Below are 23,220 nucleotides of genomic sequence, written 5' to 3'. Positions count from 1 at the left end.
CCACTTGTGGACACTTGTGTGTCAAAACAACCAGCCCAATTTGAGTTTGAAAAAGCATGTAAGTCCCGCGGAAATGATCCCCCCTTGGGATAAAACAAGCCAAGATGTAACGTCATAAAAACTAATATCTAATTCTCTTAAATGATTTTCTCATGTTAAACTGATTATTTAATATGGATAGTGCCAGGGGAGAAAAAGCTAGAATATTGGTTAAGCTGGCAGACCGACCACAGTACGGATCCAAAGGAGGGAAAATAGGGATAGAAAGGGGGGCCCATCTTCAAAAGAGCAATGTGCAACAATGGGCTTAAAAGACCCTAAGGTTCAACCCATTAAGACTTCCAAAATGCTAAGGTTCCAAAATTCAAAGGTTGTGTCCAAAGGTCAAACATTAGGGAAATTGGATACTTTGTGTGTGTCCCAAAAGTCTTCATGCATCCCTACATAGGAGGGGGCAAGCCCTAGTTGTAGGAGATGAGAGAGAAACACACACACACACACACACACACACACACACACACACACACACACACACACACACACACACAAGCTCCCTTTACACAAAGGGAAAGAGGGACACCTGTCAGCTTCCTAGCCCAGATGCCCACAAGGTGTACTCAAATCCTATTGGATGACCTTGGAGGTGGACCAATGAGAATTAGGCTAGAGTAAATCTAGTTTAATCAATTTAAAAACACTTAATAAAAGAACCAATAAGAATTAAGCTCTCTAGAAGACTATTGGACAGTCTCCCAAGGGGTCCAATGAGCATTCAGCAGCCCAATGGCTTGCATGATTCCTATTGGCCAGGAGGCAAAGGGGTCCAATGAGAGTTTAGTTTCATTTATTAATTATCTAAAGCTCTCACAAAAGGGAAAAGGGGGACACATGCAAGAAGGCTATCACTTATGCTCCTAAAATCCTATTGGCTAAGCTTGGGGAGGTCCAATGGGGTGTCTACATCAACAAATAGCAAGTGGGGTCGATTAAGAGAGAGAGGGGGGCGGATTTTTCAAAGGCATTATTTACTTACACTCACACAATCTATGTGTGAAGCAAGAAGACTCTCTCTCCTTCTCAAGCTTTAATTGAAAGCTCACCACCTACTCCAAGCTTGTGAGAAGGGAGGCCTACACCAACAACTCTTGGCTTTGTGATGCAAATCCAACCAAGAGCCAAGCTTCAATGCATGCTCATCTCCTCTACCATGCTAATTACTAAGCTAATCTATGCTAATATGAGTGATTATGTGAGGAGATGTACATCTTTCTCATAAGAATGCTCCTTCTTCCTCTCAATCTACTCTCATACCCCGCTAGCTCTCACCATCTTCGAAGGTGTGTGAGGTCTTGGGTCCGAGACCTGAAGGAATTGATGTTGTGCTTGATAAGTGTATTGCTAGTGCTTGAAGTTTCCATCTTCATTGCAAGCTTGTGAGAAGGGAGGCCTACACCAACAACTCTTGGCTTTGTGATGCAAATCCAACCAAGAGCCAAGCTTCAATGCATGCTCATCTCCTCTACCATGCTAATTACTAAGCTAATCTATGCTAATATGAGTGATTATGTGAGGAGATGTACATCTTTCTCATAAGAATACTCCTTCTTCCTCTCAATCTACTCTCATACCCCGCTAGCTCTCACCATCTTCGAAGGTGTGTGAGGTCTTGGGTCCGAGACCTGAAGGAATTGATGTTGTGTTTGATAAGTGTATTGCTAGTGCTTGAAGTTTCCATCTTCATTGCACTAGCTAGTATTGAAGGAACCCAAAGAATTGTATTGTAAAATGTCTCTCTTGGTGGGAGAAATCATAATACAAAGCCTTTTGGAGGGGGACCGGCTCCATGCAAATCTGGCCCTCAACTCTTGTCAATTGCTTAATTTCTCTCTCTTTTGAAGTATTGTTCATGCTATCTAACTAGGTGTTATACTTTTTGTTGCCTCTCCACCAAGCACTCTTGTTATTCTCATTAGGAATCTATTCTAATGAAATGCTCACTATGTTCATGCTATTTTCCGCTACACACAAGTTACTAGGCCATTAAATGTTACATTGGTATCAGAGTACAAGGTTTCTCTTTTCTTGCTCAAGAAGGGAGGTCCTCAGGCTAGCTATAAATGGTTGGTATTATTAATTGCATGTGAGTAAGTAGAAGAGGGATTTTTCAGCCTTTGCACTGCGCCTGCCTTTGTGCAGTTAACAGGGCATCACCGTCAAGAGCTATGGTCTCAATAGTGGAGTCCTACGGGGATTGCCTACGGCTTAACCACTATTGATGTACTAGAAGCTTGACAGGAGCCGGTGCTGTTTTGGTGTTGAACGACCCTCTCTTCTATTCCTTGCAACAATTAATGGTATTCGAGCCACGGTTACAGTAGCTTGAGTGCTTTTTCTAAAGGGGTAAAGAGGAGTAGCAACTAGGGCTTGAAGTGCCAAAGTACACCTAAAAAAGTTTACACCTAAAGTTGTTAGAATGGCTAACAATAGTAAAGAGAGTGAAATTAATGTTGACAACTTTGATTTTGGTAATGAGCCTACTAATGATGCCCCGATGCTTGTTAACTATCTTGTTTCTAGGCTTCAACAAGCCCTTCAACAAGCCATGGGAAATCCATCACTCCAAAATAAAGTGGAATGGCAGCTTTGTGCTCATGGGATTCTCCAAGCTCCCCACCATGACGAGAGAGCACCTAGGAAGCCTCCTTGCTAGACTTCCAAAAGAGGTCTCTCTCCGATTCGGGAAGAAGAAGAGGATCCATATGAAGGGCTCAGAAATTTGCTCCTTGATGACGCATCTCCTTCTCAAAGGAAAATTCAAGAGTCTCCACCAAAGGAACGAGAAAGAAGTGAGTCTCCTGCCAACTCGACGAAGATGGCTCCACAAAGACGGCAGGCTAAATGCTCTCCATCACCTCCAAAACGGAGAGGACCATCACATACTTCTCTACGCCATACTTCAGAGAGGGATGACAAAAAGCAAGAGAAGAAAAAGGCGAGAAAGATGACACCCTCTTCTCCATCTTCTTTATCCTCTTCCTCTTATGAAAGTGATAGTGAAGACAACGAAGATCAAGGCAAGAAAAAGGAAAAAAAGAGGTCACCCTCTTCTCCATCTTCCTAAAATTCTTCACCTTCTGAAGAAAGTGATGGTGCAACTCTTGAACCATAAAAAAAAAGAGGCCATAGGAAATCCTATGCCGCGTGGAAGAGGTCATCCAAGCCAAGAAATTCAAAGAGGGAGGGAAGAACATCTCTTTCCTTACCTACGATGGCACTTTTGGTGCTACGGACAAAGTCTTGGCCTTTATCCAACAGTTTGATGCGGCATTTGGAGATGAGGGCTTCACGGAGTCCTCTAAGCTACGCCATGTAGCTATGCATTTTCAAAATTCCGCTAGGCAATGGTGGTCTAGCCTACGGGCCAACGGTGAAGCTCCATGAACATGGAAAGCTTTAAGAGCTTCCATTATAAAGAGGTTTTTGTCCACCGATGCCAAAGACAAAGTACTCACCAAATGGCTAAGCTTGAAGCTCTCTCCCTACAAATCCATTCACAAATATGTAGACCGTTTTGGGATTTACAACTCAAAGCCACTGTCTACAAGAAGTTGGATTTTGGAGAGCAAAAGCAACAATTTTGTGCGGACTTAACTGAAGAAATGGTGGAGTATGTCAAATCCCAAAGGCCATGCACCATATGGGCGGTTATACACCATACTATGGTGGCTTCTCGAATCCATTTCCAAATGGGGGCTAAAAGAAATTCTAAGCCCACGGAAAACAAGGGCTCCAATGAGCCTAAGGGGAAGGACAATGTCCAAAAATCTCCTAAGGGAAACTCCAACAAAGCTAAAGAGAAGGGAGTTTACAAAGGCAAAAATAAACTTCTCCTGAAGAGCTTGAGCGTTATCGCAAGGATAACTGCTATTTCAAGTGCGACGAGCAAGGGCATGCGTACATCGCTTATCCCCAAAAGAACACCCGCCATGAACCTCCTAGAGCTACCTTGGTCGAAATCCAAGAGGAGGAAACTCACCACAAAGAATCTTCTCTATGCCATGCTTGGGGAAAGGTAAGAGAACATGATGCTTTTATTCTCTTTGACCCTAGTTCTACACACAATTTCATATCCACAAAGTTGGCCACCAAGCTAGGCATACAAGCTTACGAGATGGGAAATGTCCTACCTGCGGACGATGCTTTCAAGGGGCAAAGAAGCTTCAGTCACTCCCTTAATTGGGAAATTGAGGCTCCATGTCCAAAGCTATGTGGACAAAGAGGACTTCTTTATTTCTCCTCTCAAGCATGAGGATGTAATCCTAGGGGCACCATGGTTTGATCGCATGGCTGCCAATGTTAAATTCCCTGAAAGGAGAATCTCCACTAGGTTCAAGGAAAAAGGTATGTGCATAGATGCCAAGCAAATGGGTAACACCATACCCATTGTACATACACAAACTTTCAATAAGTCAATAAAGAGCTCTATTTCCACGTGCATGATTTTTGTTAAAGACTCTCAAAATGAACCTAATGTTTTAGCAAAAGAAAATATACACAACCAAAAGGAATTAGAGTTATCCAATTTTCTCAAGGGGTTTCAAGGTGTCTTTATTGACGACATCCCTTGTGAGCTACCTCCTAAACGAGGCAATGATGACCATGCAATTGAACTTCTTCCAGGAAGTTCACCGCCTAACAAACCTCCTTATAGAGTTTCTCAAGCTCAACAAGAGGAGATTATGCGGCAAGTGTACGAGTTAGTTGAGAAGGGCATGGTTAGGCCTAGCTCATCTCCATTTTGTTCTCCTGTGCTACTAGTGCAAAAGAAAGATGGCACATATCACTATTTTTGATAGTGATCCTTTTAATGCTCTATAGTCTTGGAGATGTTTTGCTCCAAGAAGGGCACACCATAGGCTATGAAAGTCGAAGGCTCGACCCTTTTGAGCAAGCTCTAGGCATGTATGAAAAGGAACTCCTCGCACTTCTACAGTGGACTCCTTTCATTCTGCAAATGGATCACCAAAGTCTTAAGTACTTCATGATGGAGACCAAGCTCTCCGACAAACAAATGAGGTGGGCAAATTTTCTTTCGAAATTTCATTTTCATATTGCTCACATTGCTGGCAAGCATAATCAAGTAGGCGATGCACTCTCAAGACGCCCGAGAGTGAATGCGGTTTCCATAGGAACTCACAATGATCTATCTTCTATGATAGATGAGTATACTATTGATCCCGAATTTAGAGATGTGATTTCAGCCCTTGCACTAGGGAAGAAAGAAGAACCATCTACTTTAAAAGATGGTTATCTTCTCTATGGCAATAGACTGTGTTACTAACTCGCTCCGTGAGAAAGTAATGTATGAATCTCATGCTCCTCCTTATGCGGGGCATAGAGGGATTCAATCTACTCTAAAGGGGATTGAAACATATTTCTATTGGCCTACCATGAAAGAAAACATACAAGGTATGCCAAAAGACAAAGTTTGATAGAGGGAAGCAACCTGGATTGCTTCAACCTTTGCCAATCCGTAACTCGCCATGGGAGAGCATATCCATGGATTTTATCTTTGGATTGCCTAAGTCTATCCATGGGAATATGAGAATATGGAAGATAGTAGACAAGTTCAGTAAACAAGCTCATTTTATACCTATCAAAAAGACTATCAAAGCCCATCAAATGGCAACCCTCTTCATTTCACAAATCTTAAAGTACCATGGCTTGCCAATGTCCATAGTGTCGGATAGAGATCCTAGAATGACCAGTAATTTTTGGAAGGGTCTCTTTGAGAATTTAGGAACAAGGCTAAACGTGTCTTCGGCCTATCACCTGCAAACGGATGGCCAAAGTGAAATAGCTAACCTAACAATTCTCGATCTACTAAAAGCCTATGTAACGGAAGTAGATCAAAGATCCCAATGGGAGAAGTATTTACCCATAGTGGAGTATGCCTACAATAACACTATACATACTTCCACGGGAAAAGCAACTTTTGAGGTAATTGAGGGAAGATAAAAAACTCCCCTGCTACTTAAGGTACACGGGAAGATCTTTATTGCTGATGAGTATAGCCAAGAACTACAAGAATCTTTCCAAAAGATTAAGGATGCTATCTTTATCTCACAGCAAAGGCAAAAGGCTGCTGCTGACAAGCACAAAAGAGCCCAAGCCTTTAAAGAAAATGATTGGGCTTACTCAAATTTCCCAAGGCTCAATTAAGGCACACGACGGGCAAGAATCCTACGGGACACCAAAAGTACTATGCAAAAAGGTACTATGGTCCCTTCTAGATTCTTAGGCCAATCAATGAGATGGCCTATCAACTCAAGTTGCCCAACCATTGGCTCATACACAATGCTTTCCATGTGAGCCTACTAAAGCCTTACAAAGGAGAGCCACCTCAAGAACCAACTATTGAAGACCCACCGAAGATCGAGGACCAAGAAGAGGTGCTGGAGTCAGAGTCCATTCTCTGACATGATGACAAGGTACTAAGAGGCGGTAAGACTATCCAACGGTATCTTATTAAGTTTAAGAATTATCCTTTTGAATATGCTAGATGGATGCAAGGCATACAATTAAAGGATAACCTAAACCTTGTCAATGCTTACAATGCTTCCCAACAGTAAGCAAATGTACAAATGTTACAAATGAACAAAGTTTTTGTCTTATAAGACTCTCTTTTTATTTATTGTGCACAAAAATGAAATAGTATGCATGCTTAGATCAAGTTCGCGGAGACGACGTCTCCCGAACACCAAGTAGAGCTTGTCACTCTACTATGGAAGATTGATAGGACTAATGTGCAGACATGCTTGTGGCAGCTAGGCTCTCAAGCGCCAAATGGACTAGTCATCCATTCTCGAACAATGTCGTAGGGTAACATAGGGATCCTCTACCTGCTAGGGAAAAGGACTAATGAATATGCTTTATCTTCTCTACCCCAAAGTCGAGGACGACTATGATTTCAAGAGAGAGGTAATGTCATAAAAACTAATATCTAATTCTTCTAAATGATTTTCTCATGTTAAACTGATCATTTAATATGGGGAAGTGCCAAGGGAGAAAAAGCTAGAATATTGGTTAAGCTGGCAGACCGGCCACAGTAGGGATCCAAAGGAGGGAAAATAGGGATCCAAAGGGGGGGCCATCTGCAAAAGAGCAATGTGCAACAATGGGATTAAAAGACCTAAGGTTCAATCCATTAAGACTTCCAAAATGCTAAGGTTCCAAAATTCAAATGTTGTGTCCAAAGGTCAAACATTAGGGAAATTGGATACTTTGTGTGTGTCCCAAAAGTCTTCATGCATCCCTACATAGGAGGGGGCGAGACCTAGTTGTAGGATATGAGAGAGAAACTCACACACACACACACACACACACACACACACACACACACACACACACACACACACACACACACACACACACACACACACACACACACACATTGCACTAGCTAGTATTGAAGGAGCACAAATAATTGTATTGTAAAATGTCTCTCTTGGTGGGAGAAACCATATTACAAAGCCTTTTGGAGGGGGGACCGACTCCATGCAAATCCGGCCCTCAACTGTTGTCAATTGCTTAATTTCTCTCTCTTTTGAAGTATTGTTCATGCTATCTAACTAGGTGTTATACTTTTTGTTGCTCTCTCCACCCAAGCACTCTTGTTATTCTCATTAGGAATCTATTCTAATGAAATGCTCACTATGTTCATGCTATTTTCCGCTGCACACAAGTTACTAGGCCATTAAATGTTACATGTAAAGTGCCACTCAAGTAGCTGAAAATCCTCTTGATAGCCTACCAATACTTAGACCCTGGGCTATGCATAAATCTGCTGACCTGTGAGACTGCAAACTGAATACAATGACATTTTCAGGATCACCAACATCATGAAGACTCAATTTCAGACCTGTTTCCATGGGAATGGAAATAGGTTTGCAATCCTCAAGTCCAAACTTACATAGCAATGTCTCTATGTACCTTTTTGACACAAGGCAATACCACTAGCACACTGCTTAAACTGTATACCCAAGTAGTGATGCAACATCCCCAAATCTTTCATCTTAAAAATAGCATTCAAATCAGCCTTAAATTCAGCAATATGTCTCTCATTTGGTCTAATGAGAAGCAAATCATCCACATAAAGAACCACAATGAGAAGTTTATCACCCTCACACTTTACATACAATGTGCTTTCTATTGGACTGTTATGAAAGCCTTGTTTGACCAAATGAGTGTCACCCTTCTGACACCAAGCACGAGGAGATAGCTTCAACCCATACAAAGCTTTCTTACATCTGCAGACTTTATCCTCTTGTCCTTTCTTGACAAAACCGCGAGGCTCCATTACGTAAACTTCCTCAAAATAAGTCACCATTCAAGAAAGCAGTAACAATGTAAGATTGATGTACATCCCAATCACAATGAGCCGCCAATGCACATAGATAATGTACAGTAGTCATACGACAAGTGGGAGTAAAAGTCTCTTCATAATCGACGCCTTTTGGCTGTGCATAACCCTTTGCAACAAGACGGGTCTTATAGAGATCAATCTCATCATCCGGCTTGCGTTTCAACTTGTAAACCCACTTCATACCAATGACCTTTTTTCTAGGAGGAAAATCACATAAATTCATGTGTCATTTTCCATTAGTGCATCATATTCAGATTGCATGGCAGCCATCCAATTTTTCGAATTTTGTGCTTCATCAAAAGATAGAGGTTCCTCAACATCATGTAAGCGGCGAGACACAACCAAAGCATAACAATCTGATGCACAAGATGCATGGTGAGAACCTGAATGAGTATGACTAGACAAATGTGCATCCAATTTGCTATCACACAAAGTATGCACCAGCCATTTAGGCATACCTCTAGCTTGCTCATTCTCAACCCTTTCCTCATCAAGTACATCATGTACATCTGCATTAGTATTAGGCTGATCTGTAACATTTTTAGAAACCCCCATAGGCTGTACATTTTCCTCATTGGAATTTACATTTGAACCTCCACCACTGAAAAGAGGCAACAAAGTGTCATAAATGTCCTTTGAGTTGACATTATAGTCTCTAGTACATGACAACAAGGGATAAATAGAATCTTCTCCAAACACAACTTCCCATGAGACCAAGATATGTTTTATTTGTGGATGATACAACTTGTAACCTTTGCTTTCAGCACTATAACTGACAAAAATACATTTGACAGCCTTATCATCTAATTTTTTGCACTATGTTTGTGGCACCAAAGCATATTTCAATCAAACAGCCAGAAACATGCATGTGCTCAATAGAAGTCTTTCTATTATGCCATGCTTCATATGGAGTAATAGACTGCAAAGCTTTATAGGACACCTATTAAGTATATAAGTGGCACACATGATGGCCTCAAGACAAAATAAATGCCATAAAGCTTGACTTTTAACCATACGTCGTGCCATTTTTGTAAGATCATAGTTAGACAAGTCCTTAGCAACCTTTCCTTCTAAACTCAAACCATACTCCTCATGTAATTCTTTTGCAGTATAGAAAAATTTGTTGAGTATTGGATACTCATCCATTCTGTTTTTTCCTAAAATACAGCAAGAGGAAACAATAAGACATGCCACTATCATACCAAATGTATAAAGTACTTAACATGCAGCCATATTCATGCAACCAACATGCATATAATGTCTTATAATACCTTAATTAACATGCAATTAAACCAAATGGTACATTGTCAACCATGTAAAGTAATAGTACTTACCCCTCTTCTTTGTTGTGAATCTGTTCACGTGTGCAACAGAGGATTTTCCCATGCTCTTTGTCATCTTTGATTGATCAATGTTCTGCCTCTCTTTGGGGGTTGTAGTACCATTGCTGCTGCGACGCTCGTTCTTGTTGGTATGAGGCTCATTGCGGTTGCTACTAGGAGTTTTGAATGAACTCCCCTTCATCCTACCTAGAGTGCTTCTCTTTAGAAGTTTTGGGTGTGGCTCTAGGTGCACATTTGTGGGCTGGTGTCCTCATGTTGGCAGAGGGCAATGGAGGAAGGAAAGGTCACAAGGGGAGCTATGGAAAAGGTGTTTGTGAATAACCTGCAGAGTGCTCTCATGCGCAGTAGGAGAGAGAGAGAGTTCAAAGTTCTCTTGCGTGCAGTAGGGAGAGAGAGAGTTCAAATCAATCCCAAACGTGTGACCATGATCACACACTATACCTTGCTAAACCATGATTGCACTTGGTCTTATAATCTTTGAATTGTACCTTTTAAAATGTAACCTTTAAAAAGTCCAAATTCAAGTTCCCTCCTCCAAGAACCCTACAACTACCAAAGTGAAAAACAACCAAATGGGTACAGTTTTTGTACCACCAAACCCTGCTTTTAGCCACATGATTAAGGTAGTAAAATGACCCCTTTTTCTTCAAACTTACGGTTAACTCTAAAATCAATTAGAAAACCCCTTCTGTTAATATAATCCTATTAAAATTTTAACATTTTGGCAATTAAATTTCAGCTCACGTGGTAACTTACATGTCTAAAGAGGTGCACCATAGATATGCAGTGCCTAGTTTCCTTGTAAAAATTAAGGCTTGTGGGAGAACTTCTACAACATAAATAATGGGAATAAATCTCCTCCTTGAGCAATGCTTGGGTGAGGATAAATGAAGAGCATTTGGGACTCTCTGTAGTAGCTTCAACACAAATGCAACGAGTTTAGTGAGTATTGTACTGTAGGATGATGATATTGGCAATGCTACTATCAAATATGCAAGCATGCCAACTTTTGGTACCATTGACATAGCATGCATGTCCCAAAGGTGACAATGCAAGGAAGGAAGCATCAAGTGCGGTTGATGCTTGGAAAGATGTACATGAATCCTTACTAAGTGTTGATGATTGTAGGAATGCTTAGAATATAGGAAATGATGCTTTACACAAATTTGATGTGTCTTGTGATATGGATGCATTTGAAGTGGGTGGAACTGGATGTCCCCATGATCAAAATGCAAAGAAGGATGCCATGGGTGGTGACAATGTTGAGCATGTGGGTCGATTTGAATTTCTCCATGATCAAAATGTAGGGAAGGATGCCGTGTGTGCCAACATTGCTTCAAAAGTGGATGCGGTGGGTGAGGGTGATTAGTATGATGATGAGAATGTAGAGAAAGATGCTGTGGGTGGTGTTGAGGCTTCTGGCATGGATGCAACTACAGAACGTGTAGATCAATGCTCTATCATGGAAGGTACATGGTTTGAAAGTGGAAACATTCGCAACTCAACGTACATGTGATGGTAATTACTGCTAGTGTAGATCTGCACAAAAACAATCACCAAAAGTGTGTACGCAAGTCTGCTGAACTAATACCTCTCCTCGTGGGGAGTGAAAAACCACTCTCAATAGAGAAGAATAGCACCACAAGCACTAATCATGCATAAAGCTCCCATTAGAGCAAGAACCTGTCAACCATAGCTAAATATGTCAATGGCATAAAGATGTAGACACTAGTTACAAATTTTGACAGAACTTCGACAGTGTAAGGGCTTAACATACTCACAAAACCAAAAGACCACCCATAATGAGGAACAATTTAGGAGTACCTCTCGACGGACTCTCAAGCTTAGTTTGTAACACTAGATGCAAATCTTGGAATCAGTCGTTTGAAAATCAATGAGCGTAGAAGATCCCACAATGTGATACATACAGGACAGAGCCCAATGGCTGAAGTAAGAAGCTCAAAATAGGGCTAAAATGGCTGATCCAAATTGGCCCCACAATAGTCTCAAACCTGATGCAGGGAGATCTATACAATGGTGCATCAACACTATGCTTGTCATAAAAACTAATATCTTATTCTCCCAAATGATTTTCTCAAACTGATCATTTAATATGGGGAGGTACTAGGGGAGTAAAAGCTAGAATATTGGTAAGGCTGCCAGACCGGTCTCAGCAGGGATCCAAAGGAGGGAAAATAGGGATCCAAAGGGGAACAATTTGCAAATGAGCAATGTGCATTAATGAGCTTAAAAGACCTAAGGTTCAGCTCCATTAAGACTTCCATAGGCTAAAGTTCCTAAATTTAATTAATTTGTCCAATGGCCAAAAGTGGGGAAAATTGGATGGTTATGGGAAGACTAAAAAGTCTTCCCACATCCCTAGGAAGGAGGGAGAGAGCCCTAATGGTAGGGAAAGACACACACACACACACACACACACACACACACACACACACACACACACACACACACACACACACACACACACACACACACACACACACACACACTCCCAAGCTCTCCCCAAAGGGAAGAATGGACACATGGTAGGCTCCTAGCCCAGTTACCCCCAATCTCCCCTCAAATACTATTGGCTAGCCAAAGAGGTGGACCAATGAGAATTAGGCTATAGTAAAATTAGTATAATCAATTAAAAAATGTTTGATAAAAGAAACAATAGAAATTAAGCTCCCTAAAATACTTTGGACAGTCTACCAAGGGGTCCAATGAGCATCTAGTAGCCCAATGGCTAGCTTGATTCCTATTGGTCAGAAGACTAAAAGCTCCAATGAGAGTTTAAATAGCTTATTTAATTACCTTAAGCTCTCACAAAAGGGGAAAGGGGGACACATGTCACAAGGCTATCAATTATGCTTCTAAATTGTTATTGGACAAGCTCTGCAGGAGCCAATGGGAAGCCAGCAAGAGCTTTTGGGAAGACATAGTTGACATTTTTAGTCTAACTCACTTTGCTACTCACACACACAACTCATGTGTTAAGCAAGAAATCCATATCCTTCTCCAAGCATTGAGAATTAGATATACCAACAACTCTTGGCTATGGAATGCAAATCGAACCAAGAGCCAAGCTTCAATGGCATGCTCATCTCCTCTTCCATGCTAATTGCTAAGCTAAGCTATGCTATTAGAGTGAATATGTGAGGAAAATACTTCTTTCTCATAAGATACATCTTCTTCCTCTCAATGTCCTCATTCCCTGCTAACTCTCACCATCTTTGAAGGTGTATGAGGTCTTGGGACTGAGGCTAGGCCCACTAGGTGTGTTTTTCAAGCATAATTTGGTGCATGAAGCTTCCATATTTATTGCACCAATGAGTTTTGTCAAGGAACAAAAAAGATTGTATTGTACAAAAGTTTCCTTTGATGGGGGAAGCTATAATACAAAGCCTTTTTAGAGGGGGGACTGGCTCCATGTAAATCGGGTCCTCAACTGTTGTCAATTGTTGTTTCTCTCTCTTTTCAAGTATTGTCTATGCCAAACTAGCTAGGTGTAATTGCTATGTTGCTTTCTCCGACTAAGTACTCTCTCTATGATCATTAGGAACTTGTTCTTAATGAAATGCTCACTATGTTATCAGTTTTTGCTACACACAAGTTACTAGTACATTAAATGTTACATTGGTATTAGAGCTATTGGTTTCTCTTTCTTGCTCAAGAAGAGAGGTCCTCAAGCTTGCTACAAATGGTTGGTGTTATTAATTGCAAAAGAGTAAGTAGAATAGGGTTTTTTTATCCTTGAAGCAATAAACGGGGATACCGTCGAGAGCTATGGTCTTAATAATGGAGTCCTATGGGGATTGCCTATGGCTTAACCGAAACTTCCAAAAGAGGACTCTCTCTCATAAGGGAAGAAGAGGAGGATCCGTACGAAGGGCTCAAAAACTTACTACTTGATGAGGCATCTCCCTCCCAAAGGAGAACCCAAGTTTCAACGGTAGAGCCCCCACCAAAAAAATGAGAAAGAAGCAAGTCTCCTACCACCTCGGTGGAAGGAAGACGGTAGGAAAAACGCTCTTCAACACCCCCTAAACGGAGAAGACCTTCGCATACTCCTCTTCACCATAATTCAAAGAGGGAAGAGAGAAAACAAGAGAAGAAAAAGGCAAGAAAGAGGTCACCCTCTTCTCCATCTTCCTCATCCTCTTCCTCTTCTGAAGAAAGTGATGGTACAGAAAAGGAGGAACAAGGGGGGAAGAAAAAGGCGAGAAAGAGGTCACCCTCTTCTCCATCCTCCCCATCATCTTCCTCTTCTAAAGAAAGTGATGGTGCAGCTCTCAAACCGCCCAAGAGAAGAGTCCATAGGAAATCCTATGCCACATGGAAAAGGTCGTCCAAGCTCAAAAAGTTCAAAGAGGGAGGAAAAAACATATCTTTCCTTACCTACGATGGCACCTTTTTTGCTACGGACAAAGTCTTAGCCTTTATCCAACAATTTGATGCAAGGTTTGGAGATGAGGGCTTCATAGAGTCCTCTAAGCTACATCATGTAGCTATGCATTTTCAATATTCAGCCAGGCAATGGTGGTCTAGCATACAAGCAAACGGTGAAGCTCCATGAACATGGAAAGCTTTAAGAGCTTACATCATGAAGCAGTTTTTTGGCTAGCGATGCCAAAGACAAATTACTCACCGAATGGCGAAGCTTGAACTCTCTCCCTATGAATCTATTCACAAATATGTAGACAAGTTTTGGGATTTACATCTCAAAGCCACTGTCTACAAAAAGATGGATTTTGGAGAGCAAGAAAAACAATTTTGTGCGGGCTTATATGAGGATATGGTGGAGTATGTTAACTCCCAAAGGCCTCACACCATATCTGTGATCATACACCATACCATGGTGGCTTCAAGAATCAACTTCCAAGAAGGGGCTAAGAGAAATCTTAAGCCCATGGAAAACAAGGACCATAATGAGCCCAAGGGACAACATCCAAAAGTCTCCCAAAGGCAACTCCAACAACAACAAAGTTAAGGAGAAGGGAGTTTATATAAAGGAAAAAATAAAATCTCTCCTGAAGAGCTAGAGCATTATCAAAAAGATAACCGTTGTTACAAATGCGGGGAGCAAGGGCATGCCTATCGTTCTTTCCCCCACAAGGATTCTTTGGGAAAGGTAAGAGAACATGATGCTTTCATTCTCTTTGACCTTGGTTCTACTCACAATTTCATATCCACAGATTTGGCCACCAAGCTAGGCATCCAAGCCTATGAGATGGGAGATGTCCTACCTGCCTATGGTGCTTTCAAGGGACAAGAAGCCTCAGTCACTCCCTTAATTGGGAAATTGAAGCTCCATGCCCAAAGTTATGTGGACAAGGAAGATTTCTTCATCTCTCCTCTCAAACATGAGGATGTAATCCTAGGGACACCATGGTTTGATTGCATGGCTACCAATGTTAAATTCCGCGAAAGACAAATCTATTTTAGATACAAGGAAAAATATATCTACATAGATGCTAAGGAGTTGGGTAGCACCATACCCATTGTACATAAGAAAGCTTTCAATAAGTCAATAAATAGCTCTATTTCCATGTACATGATTTTTGTTAAAGATTCTCAAAATGAACCTAATGTTTAGCAAAAGAAGATATAAGCAATCGAAAGGAATTAGAGTTATCCAATTTCCTCAAGGGATTCCAAGATGTTTTTATTGACGACATCCCTTGTGAGCTACCTCCCAAACGAGGGGATGACGACCATGCAATTGAACTTCTTCCAGGAAGCTCACCGCCTAATAAACCTCCTTATCGAGTTTCTCAAGCTCAACAAGAGGAGATTATGCAGCAAGTGCATGAGTTGGTTGAGAAAGGCATGGCTAGGCCTAGCTCATCTCCATTTTGTTCACCAGTGTTATTAGTGCAAAAGAAAGATGCCACATATCGTATGTGTGTTGAATATAGATCACTATCAAGAATAGGTTTCCCGTTCCACGGGTAGAAGACCTATTTGATAAGCTAAAGGGGTTGACCTACTTCAGTACGATTGACCTAAAAAGTGGCTACCATCAAATAAGGATAATTGATCAAGACATTGTAAAGACCGCATTTTGCACTAGTTTGGTCTTTACGAGTACATTGCCATGCCTTTTGGCTTGACCAATGCACCGGACACATTTAACCACCTGATGGAGAAGCTATTTAGGCCTCACCAAAGCTTTACTGGAGTGTTCTTAAATAAAGGTGGACTTAGAAATTGCAATTAATAAACATCTAAAAGTACTATAAAATAAAATAATCATAAAAAATTAAAAATCTTCATAAAAAAACTCAAAAGGCTAAGAAATGAAATAATTGATATCTAAGGGCAGAGGGGGTGGTTTGGAGAGATGGAGATATAGAGAGATAGGGAAAGAGGGAGGAAGAGGGAAAGAGAGAAATAGAGATATCTGTGTGGAGAAAGAGATAGGTAGAGAGAGGAAGATAAAGAAATAGGGAGATGAAGAGCAATGGTTGTAGGTGGAGCAACCATTTTGTGGTGTGCGGAGTACGGGTATGCTCCTGCTTCTATAGAGTGCTATGAAAAATACCTTCTTTACGTGACGTCGACAAACCCTCAGAAATTACTTTCTACTCTCTTCTCCTTAACTTCTCTATCTTTCTCTCTATCTCTCTTCCTATCCCTTTCTCCCCACCGAATAGGCATTAGGTTGGACAACTTTTAATGATACCGTACCTTAGAATGGAGATAGACATGCATGCAAAATGGGGGCAAAGTAATCCCTCGAACAAGGAGCTATTGTGAAGAGATGCTATACAAGAAGCACAATAAAGAAGCTCTTCTTCATAGCACTCTACAGAAGCAAGAGCACTCTCGCACTGTGCACAACACAAAATGATGGCTACATTTACAACCATAACTCTTTATCTCTATTCAAAACGATGGCTACATTATGTATATGTATATATATTTGTGTGTGCATATATATATTTGTTTATGCATGTTGTAGGCACTAAGTACGAGAGCATATCACCCAAAGGTTAGATGCTTTGTCTTGGGTATAGTCCTTTTTTAATCATGGCATCACAGTCATTGATCCACTCATGCATGGATTACCGCAATGTACCTTTGGTTTTACCACGGTTGAGACTATGATGATATCTAAAGAGGTGCACTTGACCTTTGGTACTACTAGCCTCTACTTAGGTCTATTAGTATGTATATGTATCTACGTGTTTGTGTGCTAATATACTTGTGTACGTATTTATAGATGAGCGAGTAGGGGGAAAACTAAATCTTATATTGCTCTTTGTAATGTAGATGTCAGACGAAAGACCACCTGGTGGGGAGCAGCCATCTGGCTCTTCTTTTGGTTGGTTCACGTCCCAGGTGGGCTCCCACCCGGGGTGGACATCGCCTCCAGAGGACCCAAGTCTTGAAGCGGTGAGAACAAGCAAAGAAATAAACATTGTTTTCGGCTAGTTAACCCTAAACCATGAGTGTCATAGGTTTATTTTTGTTATTTGTAGAGGCATGGCCATCCTACACCTACTCTACTCAGGGTCCTCCACTAGTCGTAGATCCAAACGTACAACGGGCTATCTTTTTACTAGAGCAGTACCTCCATTCGACGGAGGATTTGTTTGGCCACTACACTCCGCAGCAGCTTGCGACTTACGATCTTTCTCCGTAGACCACACCATGGGGGATTTAGGGAGGTATTCCTTACCTACAGAGCCTCGCACCGACGACACCTCACTCTACAGTCCCTTCTTATCATCCTACTCCCCTTCCACCGTAGGGTCCTACTCTCCTCCCATCGCATCACATGGTCCCACTCCCATCGCGTCACAGGGTACTATGCCACTCCATTGCACTCCTGCTTCACTAGAACACCGTTGACGAACTTCCTCTAGCAGCACGCGTCGATGCTCGTCTCAAGGCAGCGAGTGTGGTGAGAGATGTAGTGGTGGCAGATCTTGTGGATTTGCCTGTTTTGGTAGTGGCGGGGGAACGGAGTCCCCACTTTCAGAACGTGTTGTCCCTGATGTAGAGGATGAGGATATTGACGCACCCATGCCAGACACGATATGGCGGCCAAGTGGACTTTGGCACAACACAAAGCAGGGCATTTCGACCCATCTACTAATTTTTATACATTCAACGTATAAGAACTATTTTATAAATTTTAGAGACCAACTGCCCAATCATGCACGCCACATTGAGGACGCGCTGCTGGCTAGATTTCCAAATGCGCCCAATCAATGTTTTTCATAATAGTGGTTGGAATGCTACATACTTTTTTTTGAAAAACAAGAAGTCCAGTGTGCGGCGTGCTGCAGCCAACCAGGTTAGAGATCCAGACAGGAGCTATCGCAGTGGGAACATGGTAGACACAGAGTGAGAGTGGGCAATGCAAGAAAAGAGCAATCAGGCGACGACGGGCTCATCCTACAAACAACAACGCAAAGCTCGTGCCAGCCAAACATCCACTCACTATGGCTCAGCAGGCAAGGCAGCGTGGAAGGACAAATATGTAAGATTGATTAACTTATAATGTCGATCGGTGATTTTAAAGATTGTAGTTAATGATTTGTTATTGTTATTGAAAATATCAGTCTTACTCGACCAACCAGAGAGATGGTCAAGTATCGGGAGCGCCATACAGACTTTGATACTAGCTTGTTGACGATGGTTGTTCAAGAATAACCACATCTCTTGCGAGCAATTCAACGTAGCGGTTGGATCACTACAAGTGGTAAGTTAAAACAAGTAATTTTGTATGAATTTTTTTGAGCTGTTGATAATTGTTTAATTTAGTTTGGGTTTGTGTAGTGTCAAGGTGATCAAATGTACATGCCTTTGGACCAAGAGCATATCGAGGAGGATTAGATAAAAAATATTTGTCCAAACTTTCGTAACGTCCCAATGTGGCACAATGTATATACAACAATTTACATTTTATTTGTAACCATTTTAAATAGTTGATCTTCTGCATATTAAATTGTCAAGGTAAAGTAGGTTCAATTTCAATTCTTTGGTATTTTTGTATACTCTTCCAAAAAACAATTGATGTTTCATTGTTTTATGCAGGTCAAAAATAAAGTTTCTTATTTGGGCCACCCAAAATAAATGAGCACCTTTATTTTTGAATGGTCGTTTAGCGGCAATAAGCATGATAATAGGAGCGGCAACAGTCGCGATAATAGCAACAGGTATATTACCGCTAGTATTACCACGCTTATTGCTTTCAAATGTCTACTGCGTTCATAGCCGTGGTTGTTACCGCCCCCACAATTTTTTCTCTCTCCATTTTTCTTTGTTTTTTCCCGACAGTACTGGCGGTTATAGACTACTCCTCTTATAGTGAATTAGGCTAGAGTAAAATTAGTCTAATCAATTTAAAAATGGTTGATAAAAGAACCAATAGAAATTAAGCTCCCTAGAAGACTATTGGACAATCTACCAAAGGGTCCAATGAGCGTTCAGCAGCCCAATGGCTTGCCTGATTCCTATTGGCCAGAAGACTAATTAGAGGTCCAATGAGAGTTTAATTGAGTTATTTAATTACCTAAAGCTCTCACAAAAGGGGAAAGGGAGACACATGTCACAAGGCTAGCAATTATTCTTCTAAATTGTCATTGGCTAAGCTTTGTAGGAGCCAATAGGATGCCAGCATGAGCAAATAGCAAGAGGGATCGACCAAGATGAGGGAGCAGGATGCATTTTACTCTAACTCATTGCCACACACACACACACACACACACACACACACACACACACACACACACACACACACACACACACACACACACACACACACACACACACACGTGTGCAAGAAGAACTCCGTCTCCTTCTACAAGCATTGAGAAGTGGAGGCCTACACCAACAACTCTTGGCTTTGGAATGATCAAAATCCAACCAAGAGCCAAGCTTCAATGGCATGCTCATCTCCTCTACCATGCTAATTACTAAGCTAAGCTATGCTATTAGAGTGATTATGTGAGGAGAATAATTCTTTCATACCTCTTCTTCCTCTCAATCTATCCTCATTCTCTGATAGCTCTTACCATTTTTGAAGGCATGTGAGGTCTTGGGACCGAGGCTAGGGACACTAGGTGTGTTTTGCATGCATAATTTGGTGCATGAAGCTTCCATCTTCATTGCACCAATGAGTTTTATCAAGGAACACAAGAATTGTATTGTACAAAAGTCTCCTTTGATGGAAGAAGCTATAATACAAAGCCTTTATGGAGGGGGGTCTGACTCCATGTAAATCCGGTCCTCAACTGTTTTCAATTGTTCTATTTCTCTCTCTTTTCAAGTATTGTCAATGCCAAATTAGCTAGGTGTAAATTGCTAGGTTGCTTTCTCAAATTAAGTACTCTCTCTATGCGCATTAGGAACTTGTTCTTAATGAAATGCTCACTATGTTATCAATTTCCGCTACACACAAGTTACTAGTTCATTAAATGTTACAGCTATGGAATGCAAATCCAACCAAGAGCCAAGCTTCATTGCCATGCTCATCTCCTCTATCATGCTAATTACTAAGCTAAGCTATGCTATTAGAGTGATTATGTGAGGAGAATACTTCTTTCTCGTAAGATACATATTCTTTCTCTCAATCTTTCCTCATTCCCTGCTAGCTCTCACCATCTTTGAAGGTGTGTGAGGTCTTGGGATTGAGGCTAGGCCCACCAGGTGTGTTTTTCAAGCATAATTTTGTGCATGAAGCTTCCATCTTCATTGCACCAACGAGTTTTGTCAAGGAACACAAAGATTGTTGTACAAAAGTCTCCTTTGATGGGGGAAGCTATAATACAAAGCCTTTTTAGAGAGGGACCGGCTCCATGTAAACCTGGTCCTCAAATGTTGTCAATTGTTCTATTTCTCTCTCTTTTCAAGTATTGTCTATGCCAAACTAGCTAAGTGTAATGGCTATGTTGCTTTCTCCAACTAAGTACTCTCTCTATGCTCATTAGGAACTTGTTCTTAATGAAATTCTCACTATGTTATCATTTTTTGCAACACACAAGTTACTAGTGCATTAAATGTTACAGTGCTACTATATATCTGTGAGCCGACATGGCTATGCTGAAAAAATTCAAAGAAAAACAATCTCTAGACCACAATAAACATATATCAATAAGCACTCATTTGTGTGTCAAACACTGCTCATTGATGCTGATGCCGAAAGATGAGAAGGGATCTATGTGTGTGTGTGTGTGTGTGTGTGTGTGTGCGAGGGTGTGTGTGTGTTGAGTACACACATGCTCACACTTCCCTGCTCTCCTTGTGCTCTGTGTGTGTGTGTGTGTGTGTGTGTGTAGCGCTTAATGCTATCTCCTCCAAATGCCGTCTGCTTCGGCTTGCTTCATACACACCCGACAGCTCTCTCGCTGTGTGTGTGTGTGGACTCCAGATATGCAAAATTCACCAACGTTGCTGACAAAAACCACTTAGCGCTATGTATATTGAGCAAATTTCACGGCTATGTATCAAAAGTCATCAACGCTATCTCTCTTCAGAGTTCAATGCTATTGTCAAAAAATGTCACAGCGTTGCTATTTGTAATAAATAATCAACAATATGGTCTTAAAGCTTCAACAAAGAGCACTGTAAAGCTTCACACACAAAGTCTAGCATTACTTCCTTTTCCTTCTCTACCTTAGAAACTCGCTACACATTAAGGCTCAAATTTTAGCTCTTCAAGATGGTCGCATGCACGCAAATTGGGAAAGGACCACGGTTGCTTTGATACCACTTGTGAAGTGCTACGGGAGCATGTACGCGCAAGTGCACGAGTGCAATAGGAGACCAGTTGCGGTGAAGCTCTCGGTGAGAATTACTCAACACTCCTTATTCTTTCGTTATATGCAAAGATTAGGTTAGTGGTTAGTGATGGGCGGTCGACCACTTGGTCTAAACCCTAAACACAAACAACCCCCCCCCCCCAAAAAAAACCCCCACCCCCCAAAATCCTCTTCCAACCCCTAAAACATAAAATAAACATCTCACCACCCACAACTCACTGCCCAAAAAAGGTCACGAGGGCATAAATTGATGCGTGCCATCACATTCACTATTACACGCGTATTTTTGTACTGGGTGGAGAAGAAATTAAGTTATCTTCATGTAATGACCTTAAGAGCCATGTAATAGGGTTAAGAGTCTGAATTCTAAAATATTATAGAGTTTGAGTTTTTTTTTTGGTTTTTTGGGGTGGATTTCATGGTTTCTTTGATACCCAACGTTTGCTTTGATTGTGTAACGAAGTTGTGGTGGAAGTCCATAGCTTTTAGATTGTTGTCAACCCCAAATTTTTTAGTTTTTAATAATTAGGGGTTGCCCACCTTCGAATGAAATGGCACCCCACAATGCCCAAAATCAATGGCGCAATTGTGTGATGAAAGTGCGTGGCAAAGTTTAAACCCCCTCTGATCTAAGGTCTGTTTGTGCAAAATGTGAAATTCTCTTAATTGTCACGTGCCAAACTTTGATTGGAGAGTTGCAACTACTATTATTTGTGTCGAGGGACTGGGCGGGTCTCATTTTTTAAGGCTTTGGTGCCCTTACGAAGCACTTTTATCCTCGATGAAAGGCAAGAATAATTTCAGGGAAAATGACCAAAATACCCCTCTATTTGTGGAAATTCCCAAATACCCTTCAAATTTCAAAAATTCTCAATATACCCCTCATATTTTGTCAAAATTCCCAAAATGCCCTTCAAATTTTCCAAAATTCCCAAAATACCCGTGGTTGTGAGAGTAAATTTATCCAAAAATTAAAAAATTTGTAGTTTTTCATAAGAAGACTGATTGTCTATGAATACAAGATACTAAAACTAGAATTTGAGGTGGTTATGTAGGCTTTGGAGAAAGGAAGTCCTTCTTACCTTATTGGCTGAATGAAGGGTTGGACCCTTCAAAAATGAGCCTTTGACAAAGATTATGGGTAGTAGAAAATGCTAAATTTGCCATGGATATAGTAGGACAAAGATACACATACAGCGTGGAGCCTTGTGAGCCACATGGGGTTGTTTTTGGCCATATAATGCTAATTAATAATAGAAAAAGACTTGAGGCATGAGTTGACAAGGAATATTGAGGTCAATGCAACCGGAGATGTTTGCTCTAGGTGTGTACTTTTTCAATGTTGGTTTACTATGTTTCAAGGTTTTTAAGGCTTGCACGGAGGGACGTGCTCAAAGAGAGTAGTGCGCCAGAACTACTTGCTACACCTATCGTGAGGAGCATTTCTCTCTCTCTCACACACACACATATGCATATAATGGCCAACCCACCTGCAAGCCTTGTACTTATATCTTCAGCTTCCCCGTACGTATACCTCTTAACTTCTAGGCGCCCTGCAGCTTCCATGCCGAGCTCGCAGCTTCCTAATTAAAGAGGCACGCAAGAGCCGCGTCCAGCTCGTAGTGTAGTGCGCCTGTAACTACAATAACATACATTCGGCTAGCTAGTTTATAGT

The 23,220-nt window shown here is 41.2% G+C and overlaps 1 long non-coding RNA gene across 1 annotated transcript; it reads right to left on the bottom strand.

Annotated features, from left to right (window-relative positions):
- Positions 1–8,022: 8,022 nt before the first annotated feature.
- LOC147434826 (uncharacterized) lies at positions 8,023–23,165 on the bottom strand. Its single transcript, XR_015185254.1, has 3 exons — positions 23,036–23,165; positions 8,884–9,026; positions 8,023–8,781 (listed from the first exon to the last, which is right to left on the bottom strand). It is a non-coding gene; the product is annotated as an uncharacterized LOC147434826 (long non-coding RNA).
- Positions 23,166–23,220: the final 55 nt, after the last annotated feature.

This window comes from Adiantum capillus-veneris, chromosome 19 (assembly GCF_014529385.1).
Source record: "Adiantum capillus-veneris isolate H3 chromosome 19, ASM1452938v2, whole genome shotgun sequence".
NCBI lineage: Eukaryota > Viridiplantae > Streptophyta > Polypodiopsida > Polypodiales > Pteridaceae > Adiantum > Adiantum capillus-veneris.
Note: the sequence above shows the minus strand (reverse complement) of the source record. Positions and strands in the feature narration are given on the sequence as shown.